This window comes from Populus euphratica, unplaced genomic scaffold (genome assembly GCF_000495115.2).
Source record: "Populus euphratica unplaced genomic scaffold, PopEup_1.0 scaffold46.1, whole genome shotgun sequence".
Lineage (NCBI taxonomy): Eukaryota > Viridiplantae > Streptophyta > Magnoliopsida > Malpighiales > Salicaceae > Populus > Populus euphratica.
The window spans coordinates 292,785-307,903 of record NW_011499852.1 but is presented as its reverse complement, the minus strand read 5'-3'; the positions used below and the strand labels follow the sequence as shown (position 1 = coordinate 307,903).

General features: G+C 31.7%; 1 pseudogene; it reads left to right on the top strand.

Annotated features, from left to right (window-relative positions):
• The first annotated feature begins 97 nt into the window (after positions 1-97).
• Positions 98-3,016, top strand: LOC105121713 (uncharacterized; annotated as a pseudogene).
• The last annotated feature ends 12,103 nt before the right edge of the window (positions 3,017-15,119 follow it).

Here is a 15,119-nt window from a genome sequence, read left to right as displayed (position 1 = left end):
AATTATGGTCCTAATGGGCCAGGAAATCCGGCCCATTAAAGTTAAACCGCCTTAATCGCCAAAATAAAAGAGCCCAAACCATATAGGTACGTTTTTCTTTTATCCTCTCTAATTGCTCTATTCTATCTTCAGAGAGAAAGAAAAGACAAAGGTAAATACAACAGTGACAAAAATCGCCGGAAAGTTCTACGGCTTTCAAAATCACCGGTGAGTTCTACGGATTTAAATTGAGCTTTTTTGGTTGCAAAAAATCGATTGAAATGGAGATTCTCAATTTCTATTGTTTATACTTTCTGTTATTATTTGTCGTTGATATATATTTTGAAGTTTTTATTGGGAAAGGTCATTTTTCCAGTCTCTCTCCCTCTCTCTTTTAAAAAAAGAAATTTTTTTTTCCTGTTGCGGAAATAGAATTAAAATATGTTTGTTAGTAATCTTTCAGGGTAAAATTTAGGTTCTTAGAAAGAATACTGAACTGTATCATAATGCATGCGGGTAACTGTATACGCCGCCGCAGCACAGTTATTGTGTTTGTCTTCACCGGATTCTTGCTCATAACTTGTTGTGGTTATAATATCCTGACTTTGCTGCAACCAAATGCAAGGACATGTGATCATGATTTGAGTCCTTTTTGAAAAAAGACTGTAACAAATGGAAGATGGATGGTGCTGGTTCTTCTATGAAGTCTTTGAAATTTTATCAATTTAAGCTATGCTTTAGTGACGCTTCAAGTTTGACATTTTAGGTTTTTTTTTTTTGGGAGATTTAATGCATCCCCAAAGAGAGGATTGAAAGATTGGTCTAGATGGCGAGCTGCATTCAGACAAATGTTCACCGTCCTTCTCTCTTTATTCCAAAAGTTTCGCAATCAAGGTGTCAAAATGATGCACCGTTGTGTGTTTTACCATTGCCCCGTGTTCATGGTTCTTCTATGAAGTCTTTGAAATATCCTCCAAATGGTTTGATGCAACAACAATTTGCCTCTTTATTGAAGCACCAAAAAATTGAGCCTGTGGTGAAGTACCGGAATGGCTCAGCTGTTTGCTTGCTTGGCGGCGAAGATAAGTCCGAAAAAAACAACCAGGTACCAGGCCTCTTATTTAAGTTTTTGTTTGGTGTGCGTGGTTGCTTACATATTTTTTTCAGTGATATTTCTGAGATTTTAATTTTGTAGGAGGTGTGTTATGCTTTCCAAAGGGATCCCTGACATGGTTGTTCTTAACCATATAATAATTTGATTGAATGCTGTGGGATATTGATGGTTCCACGGTGCCCTTTTTTAGTGTGTGTGTGATAGTGAAGGGCATTAAACCAATGCGTGAGTGTCTGCTTCTTCTGCTAACCTTGGGCAAAATATTCTTCTTTTCTCACTTTTCTTCCTTGTCATCTATGTGACTTCTTTTCCTGCTGTTTGCATGAGTGGAATCTTATTTATATGCTTGTTTGTTTGTTTGTTCTATAAATTTATGCGATAGTGAAGGGCATAAACTGGATGCTGTATTTGGGCCTTGAAAATTGTTTTGTATGAGAGGGAGGGAGGGGTTTGATGTCTATGAGAGTACTGTACTTGTGAGTCATTTCTGTAAGCCTTGGTCATGATTAAGGAACACTGTATATGTTTGACTGAACTTCTTAATTGTAGGGACTTGCGTGGAATCCACTTGAAAAAGCTATGGGAAGTTTCAAGGGACAATCAATAGAAGATATGCTACGCCAGCAGATTGAAAAACAAGAATTTTATGATGGAGGCAGCGAAAAAGGGTGGGGGTGGGGGTCGGGGTGGGGGTGGAGGTGGAGAATCTGAGGATGAAGGTCTTGTTGGAATTATTGATGAAACCATGCAAGTGATATTAGCTACTATTGGCTTTATCTTTCTGGTAGTAATATCTTTCTTTTCCTCTGCTTTGGTGCATATGGTCGCTCAAGACACTGTTTTTTTTCAACTCAATGTTTCAATTTGCAAGTTTTTGAGCATATTTATCTCTTATGAAATAGAGAGTTTCCATAGAAGGTTCTTGTAATAGACTAACATCATTTCAGTTAGTTACTAGCCCAAAACTGAACTAATAGTATTTATTTACTAGCTACTGATTCTCGGCTGTTTGCTGCTTTTGTGTGTGTCTGTGTAAAGCAAAAGTGATTGGCAGAAGTGGTATTTCTAATCCAGCGAGGAATGAAGGTTTTTCTAACTGGAAAACCTTCATTCTTTGTTTCTAAATGATCACTGAAAATCTCTCCCGCTTGAAAATGCAACCTGGTCTCTTCTTGTTTTTATTGGAATAAATTTTTTTTTATTTTTAATTCTGTAAGTATTTGCCTCTGTTGGCTTGTGCATGCAGCTATGTTTTTTTATTTTACTCTTGGAAGCCACAGCCATATGATAAATCTCTATTCCTTCGAAGTTTTTCATGTTTTATATTACAATGTATCACCTGAAATGGTTTGAATCATGGTCGCTTCAGTTGTCTACTAGAAATACTTGTGTTACACCTCAATTAACTTTTTTAGCCCAATTACTGCAGTATGTCTACATTATCAGTGGCGAGGAGCTGACTCGACTAGGGCAAGATTATCTCAAGTTTCTCTTTGGAAAAGGCAAAAGTGTTCGTTTGAAGAGAGCCATGAACAAGTGGAAAAGATTCTTCCAGTCGTGGAATGAGATGAAGGAAAAAGATCCATTTTGGTTGGAAAAGGAGATTATCAACACCCGGACATGGTTTGACAGCCCAGAAAAATACAAGGAGATCTTCAGGTCTGTTTGATCCTCTAATGGCAACAGTAATCTAAGCCCTACTGGTATCAATTTTCTGGTCCGTACTTGGCATTATTGGTTCTACATTGGAGCTAGCAAGACGTTACAGATCCCATAACGTATTGATGTTAGCCACAAAGGGATTGTGGGTTGGTAGCTTTTAGTTTTGTATAAGATTTGAAATATGAGATCAGGGGAACACTTAATTACTGGAACTGTAATTGATTTTGAATGAAGCGAAGACTTTGTAGTCCTTGAGTTGCAGCGTGACCTTTCCTTTTGATATTTGAGTTTTATCATCCAAGACCATGGAGTAGATAAAAGCATCCTTTTCTAGGTCATCTATGCTAAAGCTAGCGACTTGGAAGAGTAGCATTCTAAATGCTAAACGTTTCTGACTAGAATTTGGATAGATATCTGTTGGGATCTGAAGTCCGATCATAATAGTGAAGATATATTGTCTCCTAATGACTGCCAACAGGGGTTCGACATGTCTTCAGCAGCAAAATGGAGGCAGACTTTCTTTATCACAAATCCAACCCTTCCCCTTCAATATACTGCTATTTGCTAACAACTCACCCCAATACTAATGTTGAAACATTATTATACGTTATTATAATATTATAACTATAACTAAATATACTAACAGCGTGTTCTCAACCGTGTCAAACACTGTTCAAGCACTCACATAGAACTATGGAATGGAGTAGTGCTATTATAATTTTTTTCACTTTGGTCCTTAATTATTTTTTTACATATCCTTATGTTGTAAAATTATCACCCAATTGCATCAATTTTATTGGCTAAAAACAAAATTGAAAGACCGGAGATCAACTTAGAAAAGGGAAAATGAATTATGTTTAAAGTCGGTATAAAAATTATATTTTTAATTTATAAAATTATGCCTTTTTAGTTCTTTATGCTTCTAGATTCAATTTTGATACACAACCTTATTTATGTTGTTTTTAAGTTTTTGATTTTTTAAAGAGAGAAATTTTCACCATATTCTGGTATAAGAAGAGAAAGTCATCATTTTTGTATATTTCAACGATCAAATTAGTTGATATTTGTATTTATAGGTTTCATTTGATAAAAAAAAAAAAACATTGAGTGGTGGTTGTCTTAAACCTCATATTACCTAAAAAATAGATCAAGATCGAGGAAGAAAAAACTAACCTAGTTTAATTTCATGTTTTGAGGTCGTGTTTGGAGTTTCTTAAATCAATAAATTGGTTTCTAGGTGTTGTGATAGTGTTTATAAGGTGTTTTATGGTCAAAATAAGTTGCAAAAAAAAATGACCAAAAATATATCTACCCTGATTTTCCGACAACCACTACAGTAGTCGGATTCTAGGCAAACAGGTGACATGTCGTCTAATTTATTTATTTCATATAAAAATCATCTATCCTTTAAAAATATTAAAACATATATAAGGCCTTAGCTACAAGCCCGAGCCATCGAGCCCAAACCCTTGGGCTTTTTTTTTCATATACCCAGATACACTAGGCCATTAGACCCATGCACCTAAGCTTTTATGGATTTTGTTTTTGCAATTTTAGTTTATATTTAGGTGCAATATAAATTTAAATATATATATATATATATATATTAGACCCCTTTGTCACGAATTAATGATTTGATGGGTTGCGACACAACATGTAGGATTTTTTTTAATGAATCCCCCCATCCCAAGTTTAGAAAAATAAAATTTAACCATTTGTTATCATTAATTTTGTTTTTCAACTTCAAATAAATAAAAAATCAATTTCATTGTTTTTTATCATTTACCTTTAAAGCATTATGTCTGATCAGGAACATATTTTGACCTAGGTTTAAAATTTTGTTCATTGATTAAAGCTGATTGAGATCAATATAATATGATATATTTTTTAAGTTTTAACTTAAATTTTTTCATAAATCTTTTATATTTTAACTTCAATTTTTTCATAAATCTTTTATTTGCTTCTAGATTTGATATCATTTGTGGTCAATTAAGACCCAATAAGGGTCCAACCGAGAAGAAAATGAGGGAACGAAAAAAAAAGATAAATTATCTAGTTAGGTTAACTCATTATAGTCATGTCTATTACCCGAGTTGTAAATTTCATATGTTAATCTAGATTGATATAATTTATTTTTGTTTTTTCATTTTGCTCCCTCAGTTTTATTTTCTGGTTTAATCCTTTAGTAATTCTTTGTTTTCACATTTGAGCTAGAATTGAACAAGACTAGAATGACATATGAGTTTGTTTTAAAAAAAAAGATGATCACCATTTTAGTTGAACAATCAGTTTGCTATTTGCTTATTTGGTCGAACAAGTCACACTAACTTTTTATTTTATTTTATTAGTGTTTATGATGGTCAATTAATTTATTTTGATACACTGATTGAGTTTTTAATTATTATTTTAAATATTTCATTATATATAAGCAAAAATAACACAATTTATATTTTTTAATGTAATTATATATTTTTATTTGACTCACAGCGAAACGTTGACCTAAAATCTAGTAATATACTAAAACTGCTCAACATTTCAGGTTAGCAGTGAGATGAAATGCCAAGGCATTTGACACTATAGTCCTCAAAAATAAAAATAAAAATTATGAGTTTGTTTTGTTGGTGGGGGTGGTTTTTTTTTTAATTTCATCTTTTAATATTGAATTGATTGTGAATTGAACCTCAAAATTTATTTTGATATATTTTTTATGAAGTTATCTTAGTTTTATAACCTAAATTTAGAAAATTAATCTAAATCGGCTCAACTTATTTTTTAATTGAAACTAATTTTTAATTTAATTTTTTAATATTAGATTGATTAAAAAATTTAGTTGATAATTTTTTTATAAAATTATCAAAATTTTATAATTTAAATAATAAATTTAATATATTAAATTAAATTAATTATAATTAATCTAATATATTATCATTTCCATACTCACACAGAAACATTGCTATGAATAACAGCACATACATTCTCCCAAATTGATGAAATTCGTACACATCTTTTGCTTGCCAACTAATTGATTTCTCTGCCCTCTACAGGTTGCACCATTCAAAAGATTACGGAGAGTAAAATTTATAAACAGTGCCCCTAATTCCTCTTCTGGAAAGATTTAAAGAAGAGAAATGATTGAAAAGGTTCGATCTAAGATGTAAGATATATACCAAGATGAAACACTCCCGCGTTCCATTGTTGCCGCTTCCTATGGCTGCTGCAGTTAGTGTTGTTGGACCTTTAAAAATGGGGCTTGTTGCCTCTTTTCTGTGGCTACTGCAGCTATTGTTGTTGGGCCTTTAAATATGGGGCTTTCGTTCCTTTCTCTTCCACACGTTGCTTGTTGCAGGTGGTCTCTACCATCTTCAATAAATGACTTAAGGTTGCTATGAAAATTCATGAAGCTTCAGGATCAGAAATGAACTGGCAATTTGGGATCAAATGATTGTGACCTAGTCACACATGCTAATGCTCTAAAATTTAGAGCTTGCTGCTTGCTTTTTATCTTAAAAATTGGCGTGTTCGGGGTATCGAGTAGGAATGTCTTTTTGTTGCACAATCATGCAAAAGCAAACTGGCAAATTATGAGCTTAGAGAAAAGAGACAAGGTTTTGGGAATGTCAAGTTTCCCTTCCATGGTGCTGAGTGCTCTGAATGCTGGTGGCATAAAATATCCCAGCATTATGTTATCTCAGCCATGCTCCAGTGAGGTTAATTATGTTGCTTAGGAAATCTCTTCAACCATGAGAGCTGAAATCTGATTGAGATTCTTGAGGAATATAAGACCCTTGAGTTGGAGAGCCCGTAGTCCTCTTTATCATCCGCTTAAAAACTCTCTTTCTAGACCATACATTTTCAAGATAAATAAAACAAGAAAATATTCAAAAAAAATAAATTAAAAACCATGCATGATAATTGATTTTGTGCAAGGGAAGCATATATCTTTGACTTGAAAACGGCTTGCTAGGACACTGGCCTTGCTTTTAGCAAGCACACCATTATGCTCTGACATTGAGCACAACCTCGGCTTCCCTACAATCTCCAGCATTCTCAGCTGCGGCGAGCCAGCAGCAGAAGGTGAAGAGTCCGTCCGAAAATTCTTTCATTAAACATGCTAGAGAGGGCCCGTTGGACAGCTAAAGTTTCAGTCACATTTCTCGGACTTTGCTCCTTTTGTTTTTTTTTTTCCGCTTTGCCAATTGCATGCTTACAGCTTAAAATGCCTACTGGTCTGACTCGCCTCTCTGCTTTTATTTTTTGTCCTTCTGCCTTTATTTTGTCCTCCCCATTCTTTTTGACTCCACCTCAAGAAATAGTTCTTTTCCCTCTCACTCCTAAGAAGCTTCCTTGTAGCCATTACATTTGAGAGTACTTTACTTGATACAGCAGAGTAGAAGGATAGGATGCCTTGTGAAGATGCTACAAAACATCCTCGAATGTTTATTTTAATGATGGAGGGTATGAATGGCTAAGGAATGGAGCTCGATGGCCTATTGTGCACCGAATTCGTGCAAGAACCTAAACCCAAAACGACAACCCTACATTTCAAAAAAGCAACGGCAGAGGAAAACATTTAGGATTTAGACACATCTTGCTATTAACTGCTATAGCCTCTTTGTTGTTTTACCCTCCTAAAAAAAAATAATGTTAGGGTGTTTGTATCTTTTTAAATGGACAATTAATCATTATTAAATTAATTAGGGGTATGACTGTTATTTTTATTTTTATTTTCTAAACATGGTGGAATTATTAATTTATCTTTAAAGGCAAAATTCTTGAAAATAGAAAGCTTTTATGTCATTTTACTACTTCAAGAACAATAACTTAATTATCCTTAAAGTTAAGAATTTTAAAGATTGCGTTAAATGAATTTTTTATCTTTTAATAAACATAAAATATTATTAAAATAAAAAATAGGTGGCACGCATCAACATGTGGGGGAGGTGTTGGTGTCCTTCTAATTTCTTGGGCGGCGTTTTCCGGTGGTTAAAAAGGCTTTTCTATCATATTGTTAGAGTCAATCGTTAGTCATTGTAATGTCTTCTTCCTATTGGGTAATCCGTGGTGGCAATGGTTGAACAAATTGTACCATGCGTGGCTTTTTTTTTTTTCCTCTCTCTCTCCCCTCCAGTCAAAAATTGTGTCTGCCTTTCTTTGTCCTCGTGACTATTTACATTTTAACTTTTATCTTTATTTTTTTAAAAAAAAATTCTTGATTATTTTATAAAAATTTTATTTTATTATTAATTATATCTTTTAATTTTAATTTGTGATATATTATTTTTTAATTTAATTTTTAATCTCTTGATCTCTATTTCTTTCGTAACTCTCCTATACATATACTAGTAAATATGTCATAGAACGGGTGGAGTCTATTGAACGCTAAGAGTCTATTTGTTTTAGAGATGTGGTTGTATTTTTTAAAAAGTAATGTTTTTTTTGTGTTTTAAATAAATTTTATATGATAAATTTTAATTATTTTAATTATTTTAATTTATTTTCATAGCAACAATACTTTAAAAAGCGTTCTAACATTAATGCACATCTCGTTCAAAGAAACATATAAATGCACTGATGCACTTTGGTGCTTTTGAGGTGTAATAATTGTGCAAGGAAATGTAAGGTATCCTAATAATACGGAGGTATTCATTTCACAAAGCCATGCTTATAAAAACAGCAACAGCCACAGTAGAAAACAAGATACACTTTATACACGGCTTTACATGCAGGCCATGAAAAAAAAGGTGCATTTTCTAGGAGGCTGTTTGCTCGAAACTTCTCTGTCACGACCCCTTGCCTTGCAGTCACATGCTTTCACTCTCATGGCACCATCATCTTTCACCATCTGCAACTCTCTCCACAGGTTTACTGGCTACCCACCTGGGTTACAGTAGAGAAAATCCTGATAGTTTACTCTTCATGGCACATCAAAGAAGATCCTTTTTTGTGTTTCAAGAAAAACATTTGGTGATGAAAACCAGCTCTAATCTGTTAGGTAAAAAGCTGTGCTCTGATGAGTTGGGAATGGGCCCGAGAGGTTTAAATCCCTAGTGGTCATTTTTCCTTGTGAGATCTTGACATAAGATGCTAGCTAGGCAATTTAATTTTTTAATATTAAGAGGTAAGGTGGTGTATTTCAATAAATCAAATATTAAATATTTATTTAGAAGAATAATTGTGGTTGTTTTTAAAAAGAATTTATATTAAAATGATATTTTTTTATTTTAAAATCATCATATTAAAAAAATTCAAAATATATAAAAAAAATTTAATATTTTTAGAAACGTGATTTACACACATTCTCAAATATTATCTAAATTTACTTTAGAAAAGTTATTAATATAAATATTACAAGTCTTAAAATCACTAAAAACTAACATGATTATTAAATTTAAAATTTTAAAAAATTAGTTGAGATATTTTTAAAGTAATCCAAACACAAACAGTTAATATAAAAAATAATTCAATTTCTTGTGGGATAAAAAAATATGCATGTATTTGTATTTTTTCAAGAGATATAATTCATATCCTAAAAGGATTAGACCTAAAATAAAACTGAACCACAACTCACCATGTCTCATTCCCAAGCACACTCGAGCCGTTGAAAATCTTGGCCATGTAGACAGTGATTCAATCTTTTCAACTTTTGGAACCATGGGTCCTAGCTTACCTTTGTTAATGAGACATTTTAACTAACCTGTGTCGAGTCTCGGTACTCGCCCTTTTTTTTTTCTTTTGACTTATGTGTAGCATTCGCTATTTATAGGTTCATTAGTCTTAATAGATATGTATTTAATTTTGAAAAGTTTTTCTAATTTATTTATGATTTTTTTATCTTTTTGTATGGATAAATTTTATTTTTTAAATAAAAAATATTTTCAGATAATATCTCTAATATATGTATCTTTACATTATGTTTTCTCTCCTTTTATTTTATTAAATAAATTTAATTTGTGTCTCTATTTCTATTGTTATTTACATAAATAAAAATATTTTAATAAATAAATTTAAAAAATATAACCTGGTAAATATTTTATTTTTCAAGATTAAATATTTTGATCTATAATTGTTTCTTGATTTTTTAAATTTTATTTTTAATTATTATTTATTTATTTATTCACATATATAATTCTCAACGTATTTAATTATATATATGCATAAAAAATTTATTTGAAATTAGATTATTTAAATTATAGAAATGCATTAAAAAAACTTGAATATATAACTTTTTATAAAAAATAAAGATATCTGACCTAAAATAAATAGCGAATGACATAACAACTGCATCCTAACCCATGCAGAGACACAAATTTATAGCATTGACAAGAATAGCATATGAATCATCTTGGTTTATAATTGGGATCATAGCATTGTTTGTCTTGTGGTCAGATTTTTGTGGGACTTCTCCCTTAATTTATCTTTCAATTGAGTTTTGGATAAAATTCTATTATTGGATCAATAATTGTAAGATCCGAGGATCATATTATTATTATTATTTGAATGCAGATGAGGGTTGGTCCAATTCCTGGCAATGACGATTCATGATCTTTTTAATGTAGAAGAGGTTCCTGCACTGGCCTTCGTTTCATCACATCAAAATTCTTTAAATAACGTCCTCCACACCCCACCATCATCTATCTACACATCGTTTTCTTGAACAAGCTTCCTTCCACTGACTCGGACAGTTTCTCCCTTAATATCCATAATTTTATTTTATATTTATTAACACAGATACGTGAATATCTTAATTATTTTTATAATTTTTAACTCTAAAAATTATAAAAATTAAATTAATAGCCTTTAAAAAATAAATCTAAAAACTAATAAATAAACTACAACTCTTAGAATTCATACATGCGCGATTTCTTGTTTTTCTTTAAGGTGGTGGGGATGGACTTCAAAATTCATAAATGTATGGATCACCCATAAATGCATTGTACTCCGATCCCATGGCGGATACCCACACATGTCTTGTCGGCATATGGCCACTGGGCAGGTCTTGCTTGCGTTCATGGCCTAACTCTGAATTTTGATGTTACATATTCCTACGTTTGAGGGTTTTTATTTTTTATTTTTTTTAATCTAACTTAAAAAAAAACATAATATAAAAAAAATACTAAGAATATGTATTATTTAGAGAATCATAAATATCATATTATTAAATTAATTATATTTATTAAACCTAGTCAAGTTAATAGCTCTAGTCTAAAATTTTTTAAAAACATTGATATCATATTCTTTTTTACATTTTACAAAAAATAATATGATTAGTGACATAACACATACTATCTATCTAGTTATATTTTTTTATTTTGTTTTTTTAATTTTATTTGTATATTATTTTTATCCATCATTTAGGTTATTTTAAAAAAACAATAAATTGATTAAAGTATATTAAAACAATTTTTATATAGTTTAGTTTCAAACCCAAATTAAGTAAAAAGATTAATTGGTAGGTTGTAAAATTTATATTTTAATCCAGATTTAATAATAATATAAATAATTTTTAATAATTTAAATATTTTTTATTATTTAAAAAAAATTAACTTCAACCGCTGCGGAGGGAGTGAGGTCCTATAAACTAGTATTCTTTAAATGCATCCAAAAAATATAAGTTAATGTTTTTTAAATCATTTAACAAAATATCAATCAAATATAAAGTATTAATTTTTTTTTAAAAAAATAAATGAGCTAGCATCAATTTCATGATTAACAAAAACATCATTGAGCACAACATCTTAAATTTCAAAATTAATTTGTTGTGAATCATTGCTTTATTTTATTACAAGCAATGAAGCACAACAAATTAATGTTTTTCAAGTTTATCCCTTTCTCTTCATCTTTACAGAAAAGTTCATTTGCTTTAACCTTCTCTAGTTTTAAACCGCGTGGTTGGCCACAATAACACACAGCTCATAGAGATCTTGCTAGATTTTTGTCCCGGTCTACTTGATGAACAAATCAATCCCCTCGTAATTATGATATTTATGCCTAGATTAATGAAATCCAAGAACATTTAAAGCAGCACTTTCCACGGCTGCTAGGAAGAAGATGGATCTGAAACTCTTGATCCGAAATACTAATCCAGAAGCAGGCTTCTCCAAACTCCTTGAATGTGGTTGGAGGTAAAAAATAGATTTTTGTTTGAAAATTTATTCAATTTTTAAATATATTTTTTTATTTTTATATCAACACATCAAAATCATTAAAAATTACTAAAAAATCAATTAAATATTTTTTTAAATTAAAAACACTTTAAAAAAAGCTCTTTAAAACAAAAACTAAAGGTAAACCAAACACCCTTTAAATAACAAAATGATTTTACTGTCTATTAGAGTTGACGCTTTCAAAATTTGAATATCTTTTGTGTTGTTTTGTTTTTACTGCGTTTTTCTACGTGAGTTGTTATGCTTTAATTTTTGCACTGGGTTTTTACCCCACAACTAGATTCAGTGACCCGTGATGTTGTGCTATGCTCTATGAAATCTCTAATCACTGCTCAAAAGACAATCAATGTTCCTGGTCACCACCGGAAAGATAAAGGTGATGAAACGTAGTGTTATTTATTTATTTATTATTATTTTTTTAAAGCATTACCTCGAGGAGTAAAGAAAACATGGAAGCATGCAGATTTAATTAGAAGAAAGAGAAGGAGCTTATTGTGGTGCACAGCTGAGATCCTAGGCCCACATCATAAGACAAAAGCAGGGCCATCTCATGACCGTACAACCAAAAATGGGTGGCTTGTGATGCCTTGACAAAAAGGAAAGGTGACTATAACATATATATATATATATATATGTTAGAATATTATAAGTGGGTGATCATAGTTTTAAGAGTAAATAAAAGCCGGGGATTTTTTTATTAAAAAAAGATGAAATAAATCGTAATAAAAAAGACGAGGAAAAAGAAAAATAGTGAGAAGGACAAAAAGGGTTTTGGGGCCGAAGTATGGAAGAAGAAAAGTGGTCACTCTTGAGCATATGATCACTAACATGTACACATGGGAATGAACCAACTTCCACTACGAAACATGCATAATCATTCATCATTTTAAACCACAACGCACCCTTTTTGTCACTTTCCACTACGAAGGTCAACTTTCATCGAGCCCTCGCTTGATGGGTCCTTTCTTTTCTCGCAACAGGACTCCTACAAGACATAGAACATGATTTCTATTCGCTCACAGTACCCTCACTTATTTTCTGACCTTTTGCTGTATCGGTAGCTTATTTTTTTTATAATTGAAGATTTATTCTTCACTTTGAACTAATTCTTCACTTTTGATGACTCAAATTCCTCTTCTTCTTCCCTTTTTTTTATTTATGTGGGGTGTTCGGGCCAGCTTACGCGCACTACGACTAATCCTCACGGCCCACTGAACATCCTGCAAGCCCAGTGAGCAAGTAAGACACCGCGGTGGTGACAAGTGTGTATGGTGATGGTGAAGTTCAAACCCAGATGCGAAAAAAAAGGACAAGCCCCTCCCACCACTAGACCAGAACCTCACTTAACTCAAATTCCTCTTATTTCGCTTGGTTAAGGCCACATTTGGCACTTCATTTTCTTTTTCAAGACTTATTTTGGCGCCCACAAACCTCCTATAATGGTGTTGATGTGTTCACCTTGGAGATGGGAGTTTATTGATAGTGGTTATCAACGCTAAAATAATACGTGAGAGGGGATCAAAATCCAAGATATATAAAAAGGTTTTGGGAGTTGTTTTGGTTCATCAAAACGAGTCTTAAGGTTGAAAATAAGTGTTTTAAAGATAGTTTACGCGGAAAAAAATTGGATCTTGAAGGTCAAATCTAGTGACCACAACCAAATAGTCACCAAAAGTAGTGGAGGCAAGTCGTTCACCCCCCTAAAAAATACTAAATTATAATTTTTTCATCGAGATTATTTATTGTATAAATTTTTATTTTAAAAAAGTATAAATCTTACATTCAGTGCATCAATCAAACTATTTTTTTAATTTGACTTGTTTTGTTTAGTGCATGAATCAAACTGATTTTCTTTTTAATATTTAGATATGCTTGAGATTTCATATAATACTGTCCAAAAATGTGTGAATATATCAATTCTAGGTTGAATTTAATTCTTAATAATATAAATTTTTGTTATTACTGTTTTTTAAAATATAATATGAACAATGGCTTAGAAAATTGTTATGCTCATCATTTATTATATATATTAGGTTATTTTCATTATCTATTTTTCTTTCTTGATTTATTTATTTAGTATCAAACATAAAATATGCAGGTATGATATTAAATGGTACCAAATACATATTGAAATAGAAAACTTATGTAATTAATAATGGTTGATTTTAATTTTTATATGCTTAGATCTTCATCCCTAATTAAAATATTAAGAATACGTTTGTTTTTCGAGTTTCAAACACATCTTAGAAAAAAATCACTTAAAAAACACCATTAATCCATTTGAAAAAAAAACCCTATTCATGACAGTGTGCGGGGACCAAAAAAATGGAGTACATTATCAAAAGAAAACCCACACAAAACCACATAAAAAAGAGCGAACGTCATTTCTTTTTCTCCCGAACAAAAGTACACACTACTCAGCTTTCAAAAAAGAAGTTCTTAACAGCCCATCTGTATAGTTTCTTGTTAAAAGAGAAGTGATGAAAATACTCATCAACTTCCGTTTTTTCCATATAAAAGTGACTGTGACAGTGACAGTAACGATGACAGGCAATTGCATGTGCCGATGTCGATATATTTCTCACCAAATCAATGGAAACTGTATCCTCTGAGTTGAATCCTTGAGATATAGCTAGAGAGATGTATACTTGAGCTGGAAGATGATTAATTAAAAGCATGTCGATTGTACCTTTCTTTTCCTCTTAAAATATTGGTTAGGCATGGAGAGAAACGAAGTGGAAACCCACTTGAAAAGATTCAGGGGAATAGTACACCGATTTCTTTTTCTTAACTAATTAGAGAACTAGCTACACATTTTATTTTGTGTTTGCTGCCGTCAAGGATACCTGTTTTGCAAAAGGAAAAGACTTGTATCTTGATACTCCCCATTTGGATTTCCACTACACCAGGCTACCTAGGAATCGATAAAGCTGAATGCCCGTAGAATAATCTCTACTTTTTAGATCAAAAGCCTAACAAGAAGGAAGGAGGCGACGTACATTGCATTATTGGTTTAGCTGGACTTTAGTTTGCTTGTTTTTGCAACATTTACAAATCCACTCAGGGGATGAGCTAGCTTCAAAAGATTCGAACTTTAATTTGAGAAGTGTGGATCCGCAAATCCTGACTAACGGATCGAAATGAGTTGGTAATAATGTACGTGGAGCTTTTTGTTTTGGGTTTTTTTTTTTTTTTATTTT